Source organism: Macrotis lagotis, chromosome 6 (assembly GCF_037893015.1).
Source record: "Macrotis lagotis isolate mMagLag1 chromosome 6, bilby.v1.9.chrom.fasta, whole genome shotgun sequence".
In the NCBI taxonomy this organism is placed as follows: domain Eukaryota; kingdom Metazoa; phylum Chordata; class Mammalia; order Peramelemorphia; family Peramelidae; genus Macrotis; species Macrotis lagotis.
In genome coordinates this window covers 140204246-140229609 of record NC_133663.1, presented here as the reverse complement: position 1 = coordinate 140229609, position 25364 = coordinate 140204246, and the positions used below count along the sequence as shown (strand labels likewise).

The 25364-nt window shown below is 34.4% G+C and overlaps 1 pseudogene; it reads left to right on the top strand.

Annotated features, from left to right (window-relative positions):
- LOC141492230 (uncharacterized) overlaps positions 1-23824 on the top strand; it is a 90595-nt pseudogene extending 66771 nt beyond the window's left edge.
- Positions 23825-25364: the final 1540 nt, after the last annotated feature.

Genomic DNA, 25364 nt, shown 5'->3' with positions numbered 1-25364 from the left:
TTTTCAATTTTTTAAAGTTTTATTTCCAAATGCTGTTTTTATTTATATTATTATTTATAACTTCCTTTGCTGCATGTCTGTATATGAGTTATATATAACAAGGACTACTTTGATCCAGCAATACCGCTACTGGGTCTATACCCTGAAAAGATGATGGAAAAAAAGGGTAAAAACATCACTTGTACAACAATATTCATAGCAGCCCTGTTTGTGGTGGCAAATAATTGGAAATCAAGTAAATGTCCTTCAATTGGGGAATGACTTAGCAAAATGTGTTATATGTATGTCATTGAATGCTATTGTTCTATTAGAAACCAGGAGGTATGAGAATTCAGGAAAGCCTGGAGGAATTTGCATCAACTGATGCTGAGTGAGTTGAGCAGAACCAGAAAAACACTGTATACCCTAACAACAACATGGGGGTGATGATCAACCTTGATGTAGTCGCTCATTCCATCAGTGCAACAATCAGGGACAATTTGGGACTGTCTGCAATGGAGAATAGCATCTGTATCCAGAGACAGAATTGTGGAGTTTGAACAAAGACAAGGACTATTAACTTTAATTTAGGGAAAAAAATACTGATATCTTATTGATTGATCTTGCTATCTCTTATACTTTATATTTCTTCCTTAAGGATATGATTTCTCTCTCATCACATTCAATTAAGATCAATGTATACCATGGAAACAATGTAAAGACTGGCAAATTGACTTCTGTGGGAGTGGTGGGGGGAGGGAAGTAAGATTAGGGGAAAAATTGTAAAACTCGAAATAAATGAAATCTTGAAGAAAAGGAACAAAGACTGCAATGAAGGAAATCAGTGAATAGCTTATAAAGAGTAAATAAAAAACTGAATAAAATGAATGTGAACAAGCAGCACTCATTTTGGATGAGTTGAATAAGAGATATTCTTATGATTTTGTTTTATTAATATATGTTCTGTTTTCTGACCCCCCCCAAGCAAATAGCCACCACTACGATAAACAAATACATGACACACACACACTTAAAAGTATCTACTGATATTTGGCAGCAGGTATTAGGTTTAGTCAGAAATTTTTTTTCAGTTTCATACTGAATAGCTCATTAGATTTTTAGAAGAATAAAAATGAATATTCTAAATAAATTAAAAATATATATTCTCACAGTTATGAAAGACTTTTCTCATGAACACATATATCAAATATTGAAACAGCAAAATGAATCTTTAATTTAATTAAATTAATTTTAACATTACTATAAAAGTTTCTTAGTGTTAATAAATCTGCTTTCATACCTTATGACAGTAATTGGCCATTTAGTAATGCAAAATTTGAGAATTTTCAAGAGAACATTGCTAGTTAACTGTCTCAGAAAATGTGATTTATGTTTCCTTTATTGAAATGAATCTTAAGCTTTGATATTTGAGAGAAAATGATAATAATTCATTGTTCTGTTGATTGCTATTAGCACTTGGCATGATTTCTCCTAATTGAATTGAATTATATAGTTTAATAGTAATTGCTTTGTTAAACATATCGATAATAATATGCAATAACTGTTTAAAAGTCCTACTCCTTTCAAAACAACTTTATTTGATAAAATTCATATTATAAATATTTTAAAAATATTTACTAATTAACTCTCCAAAGAAACAATATACATTTACATTTATTTGACGAAAATGACAAATTATAATATTATTTTGTTTTCACAATAAAATATCAAGGAAAATTTCCATTGTGAATAAGGAAAAATTATATGACTAGAATCATATCCAAATAACACATATAGGGTACAGATCTAAATGGTAACTTAGGTCTACCCAATTTTCTTTTCTTTTGCAGATAAAAGTAATTGAGGTCTAAGGAAAACAAGTGACTTTGCTGAGATTGCAAAATTCATTACTAACTAAAGTAATAGTAGAATATAGTTTGTTACAATCCTAATCTAATAACAAATTCACAATTCATATATAAATATATATGAGAATATAACTAATTATTTCAATAGAAATTCATGACTAATAATTTGTTATGTGCCAATAATTGTTCTAGGAAAAGGAAACAATAGAGAAAATGAATCAACCCTCTGCCTTTAGGGTAATGTTACAGGGATTCTTAAAATGGGGTCTGTTAAATTTAAAGAAATAATTTGATAACTAATATAATCGGTTTTCTTTGTAATTCTATGTGTTCTATTTTATACATTTATGAACATTTTTCTTAAAAAGGATTCATGAATAGGCTCATCACACTACCTAGGAGTCCCTAACACGAAAATAATGTAAGAACTTCTGGTGTGCAACCAAAAACAGATATATGATTTTTTTAGACCCAACTTATAATTTCATTTTTTAAATTTTTAAAAAATTAATTTTCCAAATACATGCAATGATAGTTTTCAACATGCATTATTTTGTAAGCTTTTGAGTTGTACATTTTTCTTTATTTTTGTTATTTATTTTATATTATTATAATAATTTTGTTGTAAGATTAAACATAAAATCCTCTCCCCCCAAGAAGATGAGAAACCTCAAGAATAGTGAGAGAGAGAAAAAAAAATGTACTTCAGTCTATGTTCAGATTCCATTGGCTCCATCTCTGGGTTGAGTTGCTTTCTTTACCATAGGTCCACCAGAAAAGTTGCTTCAATATTTTTCCCACAGTTCCTATTGCTAGCTCTATTTCACTCTATTCTATTCTTCCCAACTCTCATTTATTCTATTCTCTATCTCCTTTTATCCTGTCCCTGTCCAAAAGTGTATTGTATCTGAGTACTCTCCCATAATCTTCCCTCTCTTCTATCACCTATTCTCCCCATCCTTCCCCCCATTCCCCCTCATCCCATCCCTTTCTTATCATTTTTCTTTAGGGTAAGATAGATTTCCTCACCCTATTAAGTGTGTATGTTATTTGCTTTTTGAGCCATTTCTGATGAGAATGAAGGCTCACCCATTCCGCCTTGCCTTCCCCCATTCCACTCCATTGAAAAAGCTTCCTCTTTACTCCTATGTGAAATAACTTAAGTGCTTCTTTCTCTCCTTTCTCTTCCTCCCAGTACTTCCCTTTGTCACCCATTGACTCCATCTTTTTACTATATTATACCATTAGATTCTAACTCCATCCTGTGCCCAGTCTATATATGCTCCTTCTAACAGCTCTTATAATTGAGAAAGTTCATATGAGTTATCAGTATCTTCTTCTCATGCAGGAATGCAAACAGTTAAATATCATTAAGTTCCTCATAATTGGTCCTTCTCATCCACCCCCTCTATGGTTCACCAGATTCCTGTACTTAAAGATAAAACTTTCTGTTCAACTCTGGTTGTTTCAATAGGAATGTTTGAAAGTCCCCTGTTTCATTGAAAGTCCATCTTTTGCCCTGAAAGAGGATGTTCAGTTTTGCTGGGTAGTTGCTCCTTGGCTGTAAATCAAGATCTTTTGCCTTCCAGAATATCATATTCTAATCCCAATCCCTACAAACCCCTAATATAAATGCTCTCAGATCCTGTGCAATCCTGACTATGGAGCCACAGTATTTGAATTTTTTTTTGTTTTTGGAAGCTTTTAGTATTTTCTCTTAGACTTGAGAACTTGCAATTTTGTTATAATATTCCTGGAAGTTTTTTTTTAATTTTGGATCTCTTTGAGGAGGTGACTAGTGAATTCCCTCAATTTCTATTTTCCCCTCTGCTTCTAGGATCTCAGGACAATTTTGCTGTATTATTTCTTCAAAAATGAAATTGGCCTTTTTCCTGGTCTTGACTTACAAGTAGCCCCGTAATTATTAAATTATTTCTTCTGGATCTGTTTTTGAGGTCAATTGCTTTTCCAATGAGATATTTCAAATTTTCTTCTAATTTTTGGCTTTTTTGAAAGAGTTTTATTTCTTCCTGATTTCTCACAAAGTCATCAGCTTCCTTTAGTTCCATTCTGTATTTGAAGGATTTATTTTTCTTCAAAGATTATTTTTATCTCCTTTTCCAGCTGATCAATTCTGTTTTTTTAAATCATTCTCCTCATATGTCTTTTGCTTTACCTTTTCCATTTGGCCAAAACTAGTTTTAAACATTTTATTTTCTTCAGCATTTTTTGTATTTCTTTTATCAAGCTGCTGATTTGGTTTTCATGATTTTTCTGCATCACTCTAATTTCTCCTCCCAATTTTTCCTCCACCTCCCTTAATTACTTTTCAAAGTCTTTTGGAGCTCATCCATAGTCTGTGCCCATTTTCTATTTCTCTTGGAGGTTTTGTATACAAAAGCTTTGATTTTGTCATCATCTAAGTGTGTTTTGATCTTCTGTGGGACCAAAGTAATTTTCTATGGTCAGATCCTTCTTTTTCTGTTTTTTACTCATTTCCTCAGCTCAAGATTAATTTACAGGACTTCTAAGACTTTGAGGTTTTTTGGGACACCCCACTGGGACCTTTATTCTTCCAACATCTTATACTCTCTTGCCTGTGCTTTGATATGTAGTTGATCACAGACAGTCCCTTCTGCCCTGGGACTGTGAGGAGGATCCCTTATATCTTAGTATGGAAGGCCAAACTACAACCTGGATCTGAGTGCAGACAAGAAACTGAGTCCTGCCCCAGGGAGAGCAGAGAAATTTCTGCAATCTTCCCCTACCCCTTTATGGTCTGTGGAATGTGCTCTGGAGGTGCAGGCTGGTTTCCTCCATTCTCACTAAAGGTTCTACAGCTGGTACTCCTCACTCCACATTCCTTGTGGTGTAGCAGAGTTCTCTCATCACCTCTTCAAGCTGTTCCCAGTGATACCTGGGCTGCACTGGGCTGGGCTGAGCTGCATCTGAGGCTTTATTCCAACTCCTGGTCCTGGGGAAACACACCTTTCCCATGGAAATTCAAAGTTATCTTGGACTGGAAAAATGTATGTTCATCAGCTTTTCTGTGGGTTCTATCCCTCCAAATTTTGGCTAGAGTCATAATTTCATGGCTTTTGGAGTTTTGAGGGGAAGGAGTTTCTGGGAAATTCTGTCTTCATGCCATATCTTGGCTCCACCCTATAAAAGCAGATATATTATTTTTTAAAAAATCAATAAAAACTAAGGGGAGAAGAAATCTCTCAGAAGCATTGGTACTTGATTTGAAACATGAATGAAGGCATTCATTTGAAGAGGTAGATATGAGGGAGATTGATTCTAGGAATTAGAGTGGGATCAACAATAGAGAAAAGAAAGGAGAAGGGATATCAAATTCAGAAAATAGCTAATAGTCAATTCTAAATGTAATGTATAGTTCAATAAAAAGGAACAAAATTAAATGTCTGGAAAGATAAGGTCACATTGTAAAAGGTTTTAATTGACATATTGAGGGATTTATAGAGTATCTCAGAATACTTACAAAGAATCTGAAAGGCTTGAATCCTTACCATAGGAAAATAATTTTGACGACTTTGTGGAGGAAATTTCTGGCAAAGAGGGCATACACTGAAATTATGGAGGAGATCTAGGAGACTACAATGCATTTCAGGCAATAAATGATAATTTTTTTGGTTTGGATAAGAGAAAGAAAAGAATGATTCAATTATAAAAAGAATTCCACAAGAGCAAAGGATTGAAAGAGAAATTCCATTTAAAGAATATTCAGACAACATTAAACACTTGAGAAACTATCTCCCAAAGCAAACACATAAACTGTATAAATACAATTATAAAGCACATCCCCCCCCAAATAAAGTCAGATCTAAAGAACTGAAAAAGTATTAATTGCTCATAATTAGGTCAAGGTAATAAAATAAAAATGAGAATTCTTACCCAATTAAATTATGTATTCAGTTCTCTACCAATCAAACTTCCAAATAATTATTATACTGAGTTAGGAAAAATAGAAACAAAAGGTCAAGAATAGCAAGGGAACTGATAAAAATGTAAAGAAAGATGACCTAGCTCTACCATATCCAAAACTACAATAAAGCTGCAGTCATCAAAACTGACTGATTCTATTTAAGAAATAGAGCAATGGATCAATGGATCAGGTTAGCATCAAAAGAAACAGTAGTAAGGGGCAGCTAGGTGGTGCAGTGGATAGAACACCCGCCTTGGAGTCAGGAGTACCTGGATTCAAATTCGGTCTCAGACACTTAATAATTACCTAGCTGTGTGGCCTTGGGCAAGCCACTTAACCCCATTGCCTTGAAAAATCTAAAAAAAAAAAAACAGTAGTAAAGGACTACAGGAATCTACAGTTTAAAAAACCCAAAGACATTAGCTTCTGGGATAAGAAAATACTTTTTGATCCAATTTGTTGGGAAAATTGGAAACAGTATGGCAAAAACTAGCATAGACCCAAATATCCCACATTATACCAAAATAAGAGCCAAATGAGTACAGGATAAATATTTGTAGAGGATACAGGATAAATACAATATAGATAAATTAATAGATGAAGAAATACTCAGATCTATGGGAAAGGAAGAAATTTATGACCAAGTAAGAAATAGGTACATTGCAAAGTACAAAATGGAAGATTCTTACTGTATTAAATTTTTAAGAAATTGCACTAATAAAATCAATTACTGTTATAATTAGATAGAAAACAGAAAGTTGGGAAACAAGTTTCACACCTAGGGTTTCTGATGAAGTTCTCATATTAAAATATAAAGAGAATTGCATCAAATTTATAAAGCTATAAGTCATTCCCCAATTAATAATGGGTCAAAGGATATGAACAGTTTTCAAATGATGAATTTAAAAGTCTATATAATCATTTGGAAAAAAATGTTCCAATTCATTATGGATTAGATAAATACAAATTAGAACAACAAGAGGTATCATCTCACTCCTATCAGATTGACTAAGTTGACAGAAAAGGAAAAATGATCAATTCTGGAGATTTGTTGGAAAGATTGGGATATTAATGTATTGCTGGTGGAGCTATGAATGGATCCAACCATTCTGGAGAGAAAATTGGACCTATGGCCAAAGAGCAATTAAACTGATTAAATCCTTTGACCCAGCAATTCCAATACTATGCCTCTATCCAGAAGAAATCATAAAAATGAGAAAAGTCTCACATCTTTCAAAATATTCAGAGCAGCCCTTTTTATAGTGGCAAAAAGCTGGAAATTGAGAGGATGCCTATCAATTGGGGAATTGTTGAACAAGTTATACATATGAGTGTTAAGGATTGTTCTATAATAAGCCATAATTGACTGGACTTTAGAGAAGCATGGAATGACTTATGCGATCTGATGGGGAGTGAAGGGAGTAGAACCAAGAGAATATTCCACACATTAACAACATCATTGTGAGTTGATCAAACTTGATGGATGCAGCTCCTCTCAGCAGTTCAGAGAGCTAGGACAACCTATTACATTGACTATGGACAATGCTATCCCCATCAAGAGGAAGAAAAACAAAACAAAATAAAACAAACAAAAAATCTTTAGCATCTGATCAGCACTACATTTTAAAAAAAATATTTATTTAAGGCAATGGGGTTAAGTGGTTAGCCCAAGGTCACACAGCTAGGCAATTATTAAGTGTCTGGGGCCAAATTTTAACTCAGGTATTCCTGACTTGAAGACAGATGCTCCATCCATTGTGCCACCTAGCTGCCCTTGTGCCACTTAGCTGCCCCTGAATACTACATTTAAAAAACATTATCTTATGCATTTATTTCCCTCAATGTCAATTTCTCATATTGAATGACTAATCTATAAACATGTTAAGCACAAGTTTGTATGTACTATATTCACCTGATTCTCTGCTGCTGAGGGGTGGGGATGGAAAGGGAGAGTGAAAGGAAATTTTCTTACTTAAAAAGATGCATATGCATATGGATGGATGTTGAAAAATTTTCATAACATGTATTTAGAAAAATAAAATATCAAAAAAAGAATAAAAGAGCTTATATTGTGTTAAACAATGGGAGTCTTTTATAAATTTTTGGAGGCAATTTCTGTGACTAAGATTAAATTGGCACCACAAATGCAGTACAAATATCTTTCATATATATGAAGATAAAGAGACAGATTTATATTTACCTAATATGCTTGTCAATATGATTGAAGAGACCCTGTGTTGGGGGTATCTCTCCTCCAATTTCAATTTCCATCAAATGATGGGTAAAGGACTGAGACATATCCTTATATGTCAATAGGATATTATATATGCTCTGAGAATTGTCAGAGAATTGGACTATTGGTAGATATTACTAGATGGATATTCCTGCAATAATGAAAATATTCCCTCATTCTTTTTTAAAGTATGACAGTAAATAGTTACTCCCTTGGGGTTTGAGAGTATTGGAGAAATGGAGAAAATAGAAAAATAAAACTTTTCAAGAAGATTGTCTAATAATAGAACAGAAATAGAATGGTAGGTTAAGGTAAGATAAATGAGCTAAATACATTGTTCTTGAGAATGTAGGGAATAGTGAAGTATTCATGAACAACAGGGGGTGGGAAAGAGAGAGATCCTAAGAAATAATGAGAAAGACAGAGGGAGACAGAGAATGAGAGACAGAGAAAAGATGGATTAATCATTAGGAAAACTTCTAGAAGTGATGGAAGATTATGAGATCAAGGGGAATATGAAGAACTGGTCTCAAAATTGACAAATTTCACTTGCTACTTAAGAGACTGAAGTATAAGAATGATATCTTTCTGATATCTCAGTTTCCCTCATTCTAAAATATGCATAACAACAAATACACCTCAGTTTTATTCTATCTAATCAAGTGAGATAATATATGTTTTGAAAATCTCAAAATTATATAAGAAAGTTTGCTTTTATTATTGTTATTAAGATTAATGATCTAATGAACCTAGATTAGGAAAAGTGCTTCAGGGAATGCATTAATTATTTTGGAGAAAATCAAACAACAAAATTTTAAAGGCACAATATTGTGTACTGTAAGTTGTTTCTAGAGTAAATTTATGAACAAATAATACTATTGTCTATAGCCATCTCTATATAGTCTGAGAAGAAACATAATAATGGTAGAAAATTCTTTGCTATTCTAATTGAATCCATGGACACAGATAAAAGTGTAATGTGCTCTATGAACATGGGGAATGATTTGGAATTCGAAATGGAAACCACAAAATAATTTGTGGGCAGCTTCCAAAAAGAAAAGGTTTGATTTTGGGGGAATAGGCCCTAAGGCAGTTACAACTTTCTTGTTCTTCCCTTCTTCCTCCTTCCAACATGGCCTCATATGTCTAGGGCATATTATATATGCTCAGAGAATTGTCAGAATTTGGAGTTAGACTATTGGTAAATTTTAGTAGATGGATATTCCTACAATAATGAAAATCTTCCCTAAGTCTTTTTTTGTTTTTTTTTTTTTATTTTTTGTAAGAAAGATTTTTATTTATTTTGAGTTTTACAAATTTTACCCCTTTCTTATTTCCCTCCCCCCCACCCCCCACAGAAGGCATTCTTTTAGTCAATACAATGGTTCCATGTTATACATTGATCTTAGCTGAATATGATGACAGAGAAATCATATCCTTAAGGAAGAAAAATAAAGTATGAGATATTAAAATTGCATAATAATATAACTTTTTTTTTCTAATCTGACAACAATAGTCTTTGGTTTTTATTCAAAGTCCATAATTCTTTCCCTGGATACAGATGGCATTCTCTATTGCGGATAGGCCAAAATTGTCCCTGGTTGCTGTACTAAAGGGATGAGCAAGTCCATCAAGGTTGATCATCACCCTCATTCTACTGTTAGGGTGTACAGTGTTTTTCTCTGTTCATCTTGCTCAGAATCACTTCATGCTAACCCTTCCAGGCTTCCATCCCTCCTGGTTTCTAATAGAAAAATAATGTTCCATGACTTACATATACCACAGTTTGTTAAGCTATTCCTCAATTGAAGGACTTTCATTTAAGTTCCAATTTTTTGCCACCAAAAACAGGGCCTCTATAAATATGTTTGGACAATTAATCTTTTTACCCTTTTTCATAATCTCTTTAGGGTATAGTAGTGGTATTACTGGGTCAAACGGTATGCACATTTTTGTTTCCCTTTGAGCATAATCCCAAATTGCTCTCCAGAAAGGTTGGATGAGTTCACAGTTCCACCAGCAATATACTAGTGTCCCATATTTCCCACATCCCTTCCAACAAAGATCATTGACTTTTCTGTCATATTGGTCAGTCTGAGAAATGTGAGGTGGTATCTCAGAGATGCTATAATTTGCATTTCTCTAATAAGTAATGATTTAGATCAATTTTTAATATGACTATGGATTGCTTTGATTTCCTCAGCTGTAAATTGCCTTTGCATATCCTATGACCATTTGTCAATTGGGGAGTCACTTGTTTGTTTAAAAAATTTGACTCAGTTCTCTGTATATTTTAGAAATCAGTCCTTTGTCAGAAATATTAGTTTTAAAAATTGTTTCCCACTTTACTACATTCCATTTGATCTTGGTTACAGTGGTTTTGTCTGTGCAAAAGCTTATTAATTTATTGTAATAAAAATATCTATTGTTAATGATGTTCTCCATCACTTGCTTGGTCATAAACTGTTTCCTTTTCCATAAATATGACAGTAAACTACTCCTTTATCTTCTAGTTCACTTATAGCATTGTTTTGTTATGTCTAAATCCTGTATCCTTTATGATCTTATCTTAGAATAGGGTGTGAGGTGTTGGTCTAATCTAAGTTTCTTTCATACTAACTTCCTATTTTCCCAATAGTTTTATTGAAGAGAGAGTTTTTATCCCAATAGTTGGACTCCTTGGGTTTATCAAACAGTAGATTACTGTAATCATGTCCTGTTATTGAACCTAGTCTATTCCTTTGATTCATGACTCTGTTTCCTACCCAATACGAGACAGTTTTGTTGATTGGTGTTTTATAATATAATTTTAGATCTGGTAAGGCTAAGCCACCTTCTTTTGCATGTTTTCTTCATTGAATCCCTGGAAATTCTTGACTTCTTTCTCCATATAAATTTCCTTACAATTTTTTCTAACTCATTAAAAGTATTTTTTTTGAATTTTTATTGGTTAGGTACTAAAGAGTTTCATTTCAGAAGAATTAGCATTTTTATTATGTTAGCTCAACCTATTCATGAACAGTTGATGTTTGCCCAGGTATTTGAATCTGGTTTTATTTATGAGAGAAGAGTTTTGTAATTGTTTTCAAAAAGTTTTTGAGTCTTCCTTGGCAGGTAGAATACCAGGTATTTTATTTCATATGAGGTTACTTTGAAAGGGATTTCTTTATTTTAGCTCTTTCTGCTATAGCTTGCTAGTCATATATATATATAAATGTTGAGGATTTATGAGGGTTTATTTTATATCCTGCTACTTTGCTCAAGTGGCTAATTATTTCTAGTAACTTTTTAGATAACTTTTTGGGATTCTCTAGGTAAACCATCATGTCATCTGCAAAGAGTGAGAGGTTTATCTCCTCCTTCCCAATTCTAATTCCTTCAATTTCTTTTTGTTCTCTTATTGCTGAGGTTGACATTTCTAATATGATATTTAATAGTAGTAGTGACAATGGGCATCCTTGTTTCAACCCTGATGTTATTGGTAATGCCTTAATACTATCTCCCTTGCATATAATGCTTGTTGATGGTTTCAGATAGACACTGCTTATTATTCTAAGGAACAAACCATTTCTTCCTACACTCTCTAGTGTTTTGATTCGGAATAGGTGTTGTATTATGTCAAAAGCTTTTTAGCACCTATTGATATAATTAGGTGATTTCTGATAGGTGTGTTATTGATATAACTAATTATACAAACAGTTTTCCTAATATTGATCCAATCCTGCATTCCTGGGATAAATCCTACTTAATCATAATGTTTTATCCTAGTGATAACTTGTTGTAATCATTTTGCTAAGATTTTATTTAATAATATTGCATCTATATTCCTCAGGGAGGTAAGTCTATAATTTTCTTTCTCTGTTTTAACTCTTTCTGGTTTGGGTATCAGTACCATGTTGGTGTCATAGAAAGAGTTAGCTAAACTTCTGTCTTCACCTGTTTTTCCAGAGAGTTTATATAGAATTGGAACCAATTGTTCCTTAAATGTTTGATAGAATTCATTTGCGAATCCATCTGACCCTGGAGATTTTTTTTTTTAGCAAGTTCACTAATGGCTTATTGAATTTCTTTTTCTCCGATATGGTTACATAGGTTTATTCTCCTCTTCATTTAATGTGGGCAAGTTATATTTTTGTAAATATTCATCCATTTCAATTAGATTGTCAAAAGTTGGGCAAAATAATTTCAAATTATTACTTTAATTTCTTCCTCACTGGTGGTGAGTTCAACTTTTTCATTTATGATACTAGCAATTTGGTTTTCTTTTTTTAATCAAATTGACCTAAGGTCTATCAATTTTATTGCGTTTTTTCATAAAACCAGCTCTTGGTTTTATTTATTAGTTCAATAGTTTTCTTACTTTCGATTTTATTAATTTCTTCTTTAAGTTTTTCTGGGCTGGAGACCACTTCATATTCTCCTCAGCAGTGCTAGATCTATCTGGGTTAGAATCTGTCTCTTCTAAGTATTTCTCCATGGGCCCTACTTTTCTCTGGTGTATTTTCATCTTGTGTTGGGTGTTGGGGGAGCTGACTCTCAGAGGTTTGCTTTTGAAGATCCTAGGGGCTAATTTCATTTATCTTAGTAATTCCAAGGGCCATCTACAAGGGGGTGCCGGTGCTCTCTCTTCAGTGAGGTCTTCAGTAGCAGGGTCTGATTTGACCTTGAAGACTGGGCTGGCCTTGGGGGAGGGAGTTAATCTCTTTCAATTGAGTGAACTCTGTTGACCTGAAGGAATGGAGTGGGGGTGGGGGTTGTTTGTTGTTTGTTCTGGACAAAGGTCTATGCTGAAAGTATGAAGCTCAGGTCCATGGCCCAGCTGGTTGTTCTCCATGTGTGCTCTGAGACTCTGTGCTGGAGCTCACCATCCAGTAGCTCTTCTCCCCGGGTCCAAAGACTCTACAGCTAAAGCTGGTTCTTGCATCTACCACTCACTGAAGTCTCTGTGACTGAGACTGACCCTCTAGTCTCCCCCAGCTGTGGTCCCCAGTGCTAATCCTCTACTCTCTTTTCCTGGTTCACCCATGGTCCCCTGAGACTGACCTTCTTGGTAGGTTTTCTTGTCCTAGCTTCTCTTTCTGGGTTTTGTTGATCACATTTCTGTCAAGAGGTTTCTCTCATGTTATTTCTGAGGGGAAAGAGAGAGCACCTATCACAGTGGCTGTCTTCTTTTTGCCATCTTGGTGGGAAGTACCCCTTTAATTTTTTCTATAATATGAGATTAACTATTGAGACCATTAAATGCTTTTTTGTGCTATAATGATATAGACATTTCAGTCTGTTCACCAATGCCATTGTGAACTGTTTGGAGACCTCAGTTGGAAATATCTTTAGGAACCTCATAAATAATTAAATCCTCTAACACAATATGTCCCAAGGGTCAATAATTTTTTTGTCTTATAAGTTTATTATTCTTTCATCTTTCCTATCATTTTAAGTAAGATCCTCTTATTCCATCAGAACAACAACTAAGCAAATTATCTATGACATCTTCCCTCCAACAATCTCCAGTCAACAAATGATTAAGTTCTGTTGAAATACATTCCTACAATATCTCTTGAATTTGTTCTCTCTTTTTCATTTCTACTGCTACCACAATGTTTTAAGATTTTACACATTTCATCAAGCCTTTTTCAATAGTCCTCTAATTGGTCTTTCTAAAATCTATTTTCTCTCTTTTACTTTTCAGTCTATCCATTGTTGCCAGAGCAATCTTCTTAAGGCACTGGTTTTTTTTATCTGAAACCTTCAATAATTTAGCTGAATGCTTCCTCAAGTTTTAAAACAGATTTTGATGAAAAAATCTTGCAAGATAGGTATTGGGTGTTACTATTATCACTCTACAGATACCACTGCTCAGATAAGGACAAAGGATCTGAAACTTAGAAAATGGTGAGATTTCCACTAGTCCATGGACCTGATCTATGTTGGAATGTTTTTAAACACAGGTAGCTCCTGAATTCAAATTTAGAACATATTTCTCTTCATGCCTATTCTTTAGTTAGATAATAAACTGTTATTCAAGGTTGTAGTATATCATTACTACCTGTCAAAAATAATGTCATTAGTATGTTATTGAAGGTTATTCATGAACTATCCCAATTCATTTCTCTAACAGTATCTTCTCATAAAAATAATAACTCATATAATAGCTTTACTTAGAGAACATGTTTTCTGCATGGACATTCTAACAATGTAAACTTTGTACTATTTTGCTTCTACATGGAATTTTCATCACCCTATCACATATTTACTGCCAAAATGTTATTCATTATTCAAATCTATTTCAAATGTCATTCTCCAGATACTATTTGTCTAATGGAAATAATTGCTCTTTAATGTTCTATAATATTTTGCTTATACATCACCATTTCTACTTCTGTAATATTATATTTCAATTACCCACACAAAAACACAAGCTGAATTTTTTTTTTCATTCAGGAAACATTTATTATTTACTACCTATTCATCCAGAGATTAAATGAGCCATAGTATCTGAGATAAGTAAGGTAGACATAGACAAGGTCCATACTGGGTCCATGCAATTTCTTGAATAATTCATTACCTAGACCCAACTTCACTTTCCACCTACTATACTAATACTATGGATTGGAAGAATTTAGAAACATGATGTAGTTGATCATGAGAAGTATACTGTGAAATATTATAACTAGTGGTCTCCAAGCAAAGAATAATATTTTCATATCAGGGATATCATAGACAATATTAAATTAAATTAAAAGACCACCAAGATTCTTTCAAAGTGAAAATTCTATGATATGTCATAGAAGACTGAGACAGCTTGATAATCATAAAGAAGAAAAATAAATATTAGTAATTATATTTGACAATAGGAAATATAGTATTTAATGAGAAAGTTTACATGTAAGATGTGACTACAAAGTCATGAAGGATTCCAGAAGTGGAAAAAGACTGGATGATTTATTATATACCTGATATATAATTATTATGGATAAAAAGCTATAAATATTCAGTGAAAAGAGAAAAAATGTTTCCTTCTAATGATAAAGAAAAATTTTTTGTAAGAATTACAAATTGATTCGGGTGATAGCACATAGAAGATTTAGAAAAACTTTGGATGGAGGAATGTAGATATTGAACGTAGATTTTGAAAAAGTCAGTTTATAAAAGGTCTATCTATGAAAGATAAATAAATTTGTATTTGATCTTATAATTAATTGGGAATTGGAATTAATCTTAACTTGCAGGAAGTAAAGAAAGAAATACTATTTGCTATCTAAAAGCTTAATAACTTTAGCTACCCAAGAATAGATTATGAGTAAACAAAGATTACGTTCCTCATTATAAGCCTTCAGGATGAGATTGGTTCATTTACTAGTGTATTATGGGGGTGGGAATCTTATTCAGACAGGGATTGTACTCTGAGTTTTCATGAAACTCTGATATTCTGTCATTGCTTGACTAATTTATAATAATACAGGTTCTGAAAGCAGGGATTTTAAGATTTGATATTTTTCACATAGTTTTAAGATAATTTTCCTTCATATCATCATATAGAAGAATTTGGACTTGCCTGTAAGATAGGTGAACTATATCAATCCATGTAAAACAGATTGTTCCAAAGATAATTTTCAAATGCATAAATGTGTAGGTCAGACTATGGCTAGATTATCTAAAATCTGCCTCATCCATTATCAAGTTGACTAGTATTTTAACTTTCAGAGAATCTGAAGAAGGACCATGGTTGAGTACTCACTCTTTCCCTTTCCTATTCTCAGGAGGGATGTCATGCTCAAAATTATCAATCCTCACAAATGTTTGGTCTAATAATATGAATATGAGGGCTTCATGAAAAAACTACTCACCAGATCAATTTTGTTTTATTTATATTTATCTGTTCTTTTCCCCCTTTCTATCTCTTCTTTCTCTCTCTTTCCTTCCTTCCTTCCTTCCTTCCTTCCTTCCTTCCTTCCTTCCTTCCTTCTTTCCTTCCTTCCTTCCTTCCTTCCTTCCTTCCTTCCTTCCTTCTCCCTTCCTCTCCCTCTCTCTCTCTCTCTCTCTCTCTCTCTGTCTCTCTCTCTCTCTCTCTCTCTCTCACACACACACACACACACACACACACACAAACAATCGTTGTCTTTCTCTGTCTCTGTCTACCTTCTTCCTACCTCTTCTCTCTCTCTCCAAATTAATTTCTGGAAACAAATGTTCTAGAAAAGAATTTAAGACTATACATTACTGAGAAGTTGCTGATTTTTATTGGTAGAGAGAAATTCTTCACCAGGGATGAGTGAGTATAAACATGACATTATGAAAGAGAAATTATTAAGAATTTGGGAGAGTCTGATCTCCAGACAAAGTAAAGGCAGATCTGACTTATCAACATGCAAGGTAGTTTCGGGTTTTTAAATGAATTAGAAATTGTAAATCATGGGGTTGGAGCCAAGATTGTATTAGGAGAAGAGCCTCTTTTAGGTGCTCTCTCTCAAAACTCATAAAATAAGTATTCTAACTAAATTTTCAAGAGACATAACCCTCCATTCTCCAGAATTGGAGGTAAAAAGGTAACCTGGAAAGTAGCAGAAAGGTGGCTGGCTAGAGCAAAGGAAACTCAGCATCCTAGAGGCAGCCCCAGGCTGCTGGGAGCCACAATTCAAGGCAGCAGGGGCAGTTTTCTGAACTGCACCCTAGGGAGCACTGGGCACAGTGGAAGATCAGCAGGGGGACCTCTGCCACAGTAAGCTCAATGTAGCCCAGCCCTCAGGGCACTCACAGAGCAGCATGGCTGAGGCCAGCCCAGATCCAGGAAATGGAAACAGGCAGAGATGGTAAGCAGGAGACCCCAGGCAATTGAGCCTTGAGTGCTCAGCCTAGGTAGGGGAGTAGAGAGAGACTTCAGAGGTTTGTCCTCTGTACCTGGAACAGGACTCTAGGGCTCTGACCACATTCAGATCCTGATCACAGTCTAGGACCCCATAGAAGAGCATGGCCCCCCACCTCAGCCCTATGACAGAGGGGTGTGCTTGTGGTTATTCAAAGACCAGGAGGGAAGACAGAGCCGCACACATGGAGATCCTTGTTGGGGGGTGCACCAATAACACTCAAAAGCTCAGGAAGCAACCCAAAACCAGGCTCAGCCAGGGGAAATGAGTAAACAGAGAGGAAAAAAAAAGGAGACCCATTGGGAAATGCATTGTCTATGATCCCATAAGGATCAGAATACTCAATCTGAAGATGAGGAAGTACAAGCTCCTGCATCTAAAGACTGTAAGAAAAATGGAAATTGTGTTCAGGCTATGACAGACCTCAAAAAAAAAAGATTTTAAAAACCAAGTAAGGAAGATAGAAGAAAAATTGAGAAAATAAATGAGTGATGCAGAAAAAGCATGAAAAAGAAGTCAGCAGCTTAGTCAAGGATCTCCAAAAACATGTTGAAGAAAATAACGTTGAAAAACTAGCATAGGTCAAATGGATAAAATGGTTCAAAAAGTTATTGAGGAGAATTCTTTAAAAAGCGGAATTGGTCAGATGGAAAAGGAAATAGAAAAGCTCTCTGAGGAAAACAAATCCTTCAGGTCTAGAATGGAGCTGAAGGAAGCTGCTGACTTCTGAGAAGTCAGGACATAATACTTCAAAAGCAAAAGACTGAAAAATTAGAAGAAATGTGAAACATCTCATTGAAACAAACACTGATCTGGAAAACAGATTCAAGAAAGATAATTTAAAAATTACCTGAAATTCATGATCAGGAAAAGAGCTTTGACATGATTTTTAAAGAATTCCTACAGGAAAATTGTCCAGATATCCTAGAAGTAGAGGGCAAAATAGAAATTGAGAGAATCCACCCATCTCCCCTGGAAAGAGATCCAAAACAAGTCCCCCCAAGAATATTATAGCCAAGTTCCAGAATTCCCAAGTCAGAGAAAATATTACAAGCATTCACAAGGCCACAATTCAAATATAATGGAGCTGCAGTCAGGATCACACAGGACTTAGCAGCAAATACATTTAAGACTTGTAGGGCTTGGAATATAATATTCCAGAAGACAAAATATCTCAGAATACAACAGAGAATCAACTACCTAGCAAAACTGAATGTCCTCTTCCAGGGGAAAAAGATGGACTTTCAATGAACCAGGGGAATTTCAAATGTTCGTGTTAAATGGCCAGAGATGAACAGAAAGTTTGATCTTCAAATATAGGACTCAGGTGAAGCATAGAGAGTGGAGAAGGGTAAAATTTCAGGGACTTAATGATAATGAACTACATCTATTCCTGCATATAAAAAAATGATACTGATAATACTCATAAGAAACTTTTAATTTAATGGAGCAGGTAGAAGGAACTTTTATAGATGAAGTACAGGAGAGATTTGAATTTGAAGATATAATATGTTGTAAATATGGAGTCAATGGCTAAAAGGGAAATGTAATGAGAGCAAGAGAAAGGAGAAGGAGAATAGGCTAATATATTTCATATAATAATATGTTTTTTGCTATTGCAATGATAAGGAAGGGGGAATGAGGGAACCTTCACTCTCATCAGAGGTGGCTCAGAGAGGAAGCAGCATATACATATTCAGTGGGGAATAGACATCTAGAGTAAGAAGGAGAGAAGGGGACTTGGGGAAGGGGGGATGTGAGTGATGGATGAGAGGGTGGACCATGGGGGAGAGTGATCAGATATAACACATTTTCTTTTTTACTTCTTGCAGGGGGCTGGGATTGGATGGCCTGTTCGGGATCACAGGGCTGGGTGGTTGCTGGGCTTAAGGGTGGCATGTGGACTTGGGGCCTCTTGGCCCCAGGGCTGGTGATCAGTCTGCTGCACCATTCAGCTATCCTACAGCACATTTAAGAAGAGGTACAGAGTGAAAGGAGAGAGAAAATATAGTGTATGGTAGTGGGAAAGTACAAATGGAAGGAGCTGTGGGCAACAGTAAAAAATTATGGAAGTAGCTTTTGTGATAGACTTATCCTAAAGAATGTAATCCCCCTGCAACAGAGCTGGTGGTGTTGGAACACAGACTGAAACACACTTATTATTATTATTTTTTTATTATCATTATTATTATTATTATTATTTTTGTAGGGGGTTTGTGGTGTGGATGAGGTTGTGTGGCTTGCCCAGGGCCACACAGCTGGGAGATTGTTGGGTTTCTGAGGCAGGATTTGGATCTGGGTGCTCCTGACTCCAGGGCTGATCCTCTGTCCACTGTACCACCTGGCTGCCTATTAATATTGTTATTATTATCATTATTATTATTACTATTTTTTTTGTTTTTTGCAGGGCAGTGGGGTTGGGGTGACTTGCCCAGGGTCGCACAGCTGGGTGATTGTTGGGAGTCTGGGGCCGGATTTGGGCTTGGGTGCTCCTGACTCCAGTGGTGTCCACTGTGCCACCTAGCTGTCATTATTATTATTATTATTATTATTATTATTATTATTTTAATATTTTCCTCTTTCCTTTACTTTATTGCTCATGAGGATCTATATTTGTTAGGGGAGGGGTTATTATGTTTACTCTTAAACAAGAATATTTTAGCAATGTATCAAAAGCATCTTTTGTACAAAAATAAAATAAATATAATTTTAAAAATAAAATAAAATAGAAAATAATTTGTAAATCATGAGATTATGAGGGATGGATATGATTTCACTAAATCAAGATTCTATTAGAGGTAAAATTATTAATTGTAATCATTGTGAATAATATAGAAACATTGAATACACATGTATGAAACCACATGCTATCCAATTCAAGGTAGTCCATGTGATTTTTTCTAATTATTATGAAGAGAATCTCCAATATATTTAGAATATCAAAGCTATAGATCCAGTAAATTAGTGTAAAATAGTGAAATAAAGGTTTGACATTAAAAAAAAAGAACTATTTCTTTATTCTTTTTTAATTCGTATACTGATTTGGAAGCTATTATGACCCTGTTTGTATACCTTGATACAAACTGGCGTAGATCATAGGCTTAAATAAATATAGAAAACAATATTCAAGCCATGATGGCCATTAAAAATCAGGCACTGTCCTAAGCTCTCTTGGCTTTCTGTCAAATCTATTATGAATGAAGTCTCTTAACAGAATGTGGATCCACAAAACCCAGGTAAAGAATTTGTCAGATCATCTACCACAAGGTCTGTCTCAGGGGAATGTTGGAGAGACAGGGACTGAAAGAAGAAGATGAGCACAGGGACAGTGGAGTGAGACCTGAGGACTAACTTGAGAACAGTCTGGGTGTGTGAGCAGGGGGCAGGAGAGTTCCAGCTCCCTCCAGGCTCAGGTGTGGGCAATAGATCTCACTCATTGCAGAGTGAGGATTAAGGAGAATAACCATTTAGCCTGAGGACCCAGCCCACATTGTTCAAGGATAATCCAGATTCTGCTGTCCTCCCACAACCCCCAAATTTAGGGAGGTTATAGACACTCCAGAGAAAATTTCCAGGATCCTCTGCTGGTTGGTCCACTTGCAGTTGGTCCACTTCCAGTTGAGCAAAGTCTTCAGGGATTTCAGCACCAAAGGTCCATGAACCAGGCCCTCCCCGAGCAAATGAATCTAAGAAAATGAAGAAAAGCCAACTGAAAGAGGAGTCCATTGAAATCTACCTTGAAGAAAAAATATCCTAATTCAGAGAGATCTAGAACTTCTGAGGAGAATATTAATTGATCTACAGCCCAGAAAGACTTCTTAGTAGAGATCAGAAAGGAACTTGAAAATCAATTGAAAAAAACTGGGAAAAGAACAAGCAAGAATTAATATTTTGCAAGAGAAAATTATAATCTTGCAACAAAAAAATGAAAATTCAATTGGACAAGTGCAAAAAGTAAATAATTCTCTCAAAACTACAATTGGGTAAATGTAAAATTCCTTCAAAGTAGAGTTGACCAATTGGAAAAAGTATTACAAAAAGTAAATGAAAAAATTCTTCTCTTAAAACAAAAGATTGAAATCTGTTGAAACTAATGACTTCATGAGGCAACATGAATCTGTTAAGCAAAACTAAAAAAAAAGAAGAAAATGCAAAATACTTCATAGCCCAAATCAACTGACCAAGAGAACAGATTCAGAAGAGACAACTTAAGAATCACTGGGCTTCCTGAAAACATTAAAAATTAAAAAAAAGCCTCTTCCTTACTTCAGGCTATAGTTAAGGAGAATTACCCTGATATCATGGAACCAGAGGGCAAAATACTTACTGGAAAACATAGAACAATCCCCTTCTGAAAGATATCCCAAAATGAACATAACAAGGAATATTGTGACCAAAATCCAAAGAGAAAATTCTTCAAGCAGCCAAAATGAAACAATTTAGATACTAAGGAGTCACAGTAAGGATTATACAGGTCCTGGCTGCATCAACATCAAGTGATCGAAGGGTTTGGAATCTGATGTTCTGAAGAGCAAGGGAGATTTGAATAGATGCCAAGAATTCACTGTCCAGCAAAACTGAGCCTCCTCATCCAGGGGAAAAGATGGAGATTTAACAAAATAGGAGACTTCCAACTTTTCCTACTGAAAAGACCACAGCTAAATTAATAAAAAAATTTGGACTTAAAACAGAAGACTCAAGAGATACATGAAAAGGTAAAAATGGAAAAGGAAAAAAAAACTTTTATCTAATAAGATGAAACTGTGTATATCTGACTCTATTAGCGACAATATATGTGGCCAAAAGGAATGAACATTCATTACTTGTACATTACTCTGAGAGAAGGTCGTTTTCAGAAGAAAAATACTAGGGAATATGGATAAAGTGAAAAAGGGGAAAATTACAGAGAGAGAGAGAGCAGATAGCATGGAGGGTAAAAAAGGGTTAGTAATAATAACTTTGAATGTGAATGGGATGAACTCTCCCATAAAGTATAAGTGAATAGCAGAATCCTACAATATCCTTCTTACAAGAAACTCATGTGAAGCCGAGAGGAAAATATAGAGTGAAGGTAAAAGGTTGGAGCAGACTATATTATGCTTCAGTTGAAGTGTAAAAGGCAGGGGTAGTAATCCTTATCTCAGACAAAAGAGCTGCAAAAATAGATCTCATTAAATAGGTAAGGCAGGAAACTATATCCTCCTAAAAGTTGCCATAGACAATGAACCAATTCCAATTCTAAATATGTATGTACCAAGTGGAATAGCATTCAAATTCTAAGAGAAGTAGCTGAATGACTTACAGGAAGACATAGAGAGAGATCTTAATTGGTGGGAGACCTTAACATCCCTCTCTCAGAATTAGATAAATATAACCATAAAAAAACCAAGAATGAATTAAAGGAGGTAAATAAAAATGTTAGAAAACCTAGACATGATAGAAGTTTGGAGAAAACTGAATAAGGATAGAAAGGAATACAATGTTTTTTCTGCAGTACACGACACCTACAAACCATGTACTAGCATATATAAACTCCATAATCAAATGCAGAAAGTCAGAAACAGTGAATACTTCCTTCTCAGACCATAGTGCAAAAAAAAAATCATGAGCAACAATGGGACATGGAGAGACAGACTTAAAACTACCTGAAAATTAAAAAACCTCAGTTTAAAGAATGAGTGGATAAAACAAGAAATTATAGATAAAATTAATCATTTCATCCTAGACAATGAGAATATTGAAATAACATCCCAAAACTTATGGGATAGAGCCAAGGCAGGGATTAGGGGATATATTACATCTTTAAATACTTACATGAATAAAGTAGAGAAAGAGGAAATCAATGAATTAGGCAAGCAACTAAAATATAGAGAATGAACAAATTAAAACCCTCAAAATAAATACTCAATTAGAAATTCTAAAAATTACAAGAGAAATTAATGAACTCAAAAGCAAGAAAACTAATGATTTAATAAATAAAACAAAGAGCTAGTTTTATGAAAAAATGATAAACTAGATAAACCTTTGTTCAATTCGATTTAAAAAAGTAGAAAGAAGAAAACCAAATTACTAGTTTCATAAATGATAAGGTGTACTCTCCACTAATGAGGAGGAAATTAAAGTAATAATTCAGACTTATTTCATCCAATTGTATGCCAATAAATTTAATAATCTAAGTGAAATGGGTTAATGTTTAAAAAAATATGTTGCCCAGGTTAAATCAAAAGGAAATTAAATACCTAAATAGCCCTATCTCTGAAAAAGAAATTCAATAAGCCATCATTGAAATCCCTAAGAAAAAAATCTCCAGGGTCAAATGGATTCACAAGTGAATCCTATCAAAGATTTAAGGAACAGTTGGTGCCAATTCTATATAAACTTTCTGGAAAAATAGGTAAAGACAGATCTCCATCTAATTCCTTCTATGATATCAAAAATGTGCTGATACCTAAACCAGGATGAGTCAAAACAGGGAAAGAAAATTCAAGATTAATTTTCCCCAATGAATATTGGTGCAAAAATCTTAGATAAAATCTTAGCAAAGCGCTCCTCCTCCTCCTGCCCCTCCTCCCCTTCCTGCCGGCCTCAGTCTCCCGGCTCCTGCTGCGGCATCTCGGACGGGCCACCGCCATGTCGAGCACCAAGACCCTCTAAGTCTGTGGACTACGAGGTGTTTGGCAGAGTGCAGGGTGTCTGCTTCAGAATGTACACAGAAGGTGAAGCTAAGAAGATAGGAGTTATTGGCTGGGTTAAGAATACTTGCAAAGGAATGGTACAAGGCCAAGTTCAAGGTCCTGAAAATAAAGTCTACTCCATGAAGTCCTGGCTAAGCAAAGTTGGGAGCCCCAGTTCTCGCATTGATAGCGCCGACTTCTGTAACAAAAAGACCATCTCTCAAATTGAGTACAATAATTTTAGCATTAAATACTATTGAAAAAGACATTCTTAAAATAAAGTTATGATGCTTATGTGCCATAATAGATTGCATATTCTATCAAATACATGAAAGGGAATAATAGTGCTTTGTATTTCCATTTAAACAGAAATTTGTTCAAAAAATTAAAATGATGTTACTAAAAAATGCATAGCACTGAAAAAATTTATCATGCGTATTTTTTAAAAGAATGAAAGCATAATTGTAAAATGAGAAAATATCAGTTCAAAATGTATAGTATAAGTATCTAGTTTAACTTTAGCCCAATTCCAAAATGAACATGAAAATATGAATACTGTTTCACTATTCATCATATAATAAAGTTAACTATTTAAAAATGAAAAAAAAAAATCTTAGCAAAGCTATTACCTTAAGTTATGTCTAGGATAATACGATATGTCAAAGCAGCATTTATTCCAGAAATGCAGTGTTGGTTCAATATTGGGAAATCTGTTAGTATAACCAACTGTATCAATAAAAAACTAACAGAAATCAAAGAATTATCTCAATAGGTGCTGAAAAAGCCTTTGAAAAAATATAGCACCCATTCCTACTAAAACACTACAGAGTGTAGGAATAAATGGATTGTTCTTTAGAATAATAAGCAGTATCTATCTGAAACTATCAACAAGCATTATATGCAGTGGGGATAAGCTAGAGGCCTTCCCAATAAGATTAGTGATGAAACAACGATTCCTGTTATCACCAGTAGTATTCAATACTCTTAGAAATGTTAGCCTCAGAAATAAGAAAAGAAAAAAGAAATTGAAGGAATTAGAATTGGGAAGGAAGAAACAAAACTCTCACTCCTTGTAGACAATATATGATGGTATAACTAGAGTAACTTGAAAAATCTCTAGAACACTTAATAAACATATATAAATCCTTTGCATTTCCATATATATTATTAGCAAGATATAGCAGCAAGAGCTAGGAAAAAGAAATCTCATTTAAAATAACTTCAGACATTATAAAATACTTGGGAGTCTACCTGCCAAGCAGACCCAGAAACATTAAGAAAACAACTATAAAACACTCCTCAGATAAATAAAATCAGATTTAAATAACTGGGAAAATAACAACTGCTCATGGATAGATTGGGCTAATATAATAAAAATGAAAATTCTACATAAATTAAATTACTTAAATTACTTATATAGTGCCTTACCTATCAAACTTCCAAAAATTACTCTAATGAACTAGAAAAAAATGTAACTAAATTTATATGGAAAAACAAAAAGTCAATAATATCAAAGGTTTTAATGACAACAAGTGCAAAAGGAGATGGTTTCGTGCTACCAGAACTAAAATTATATTTTAAAGCTTCAGTCTGGTACTGGCCAAGAAATAGAGTGGTGGATCAGTGGAATAGACTAGGTGCAAAAGAGGCAACAGAAAATGATTATAGTAACCTTCTGTTTTTAACTTCAGAGACCAGCTTCTGGGATAAGAATTATCTTTTCCACAAAAGATGTTGTTAATATTGGACCTTAGCATGGCAGAAACTTGGGTTAAACCAACATCTCACACCCTTTACCAA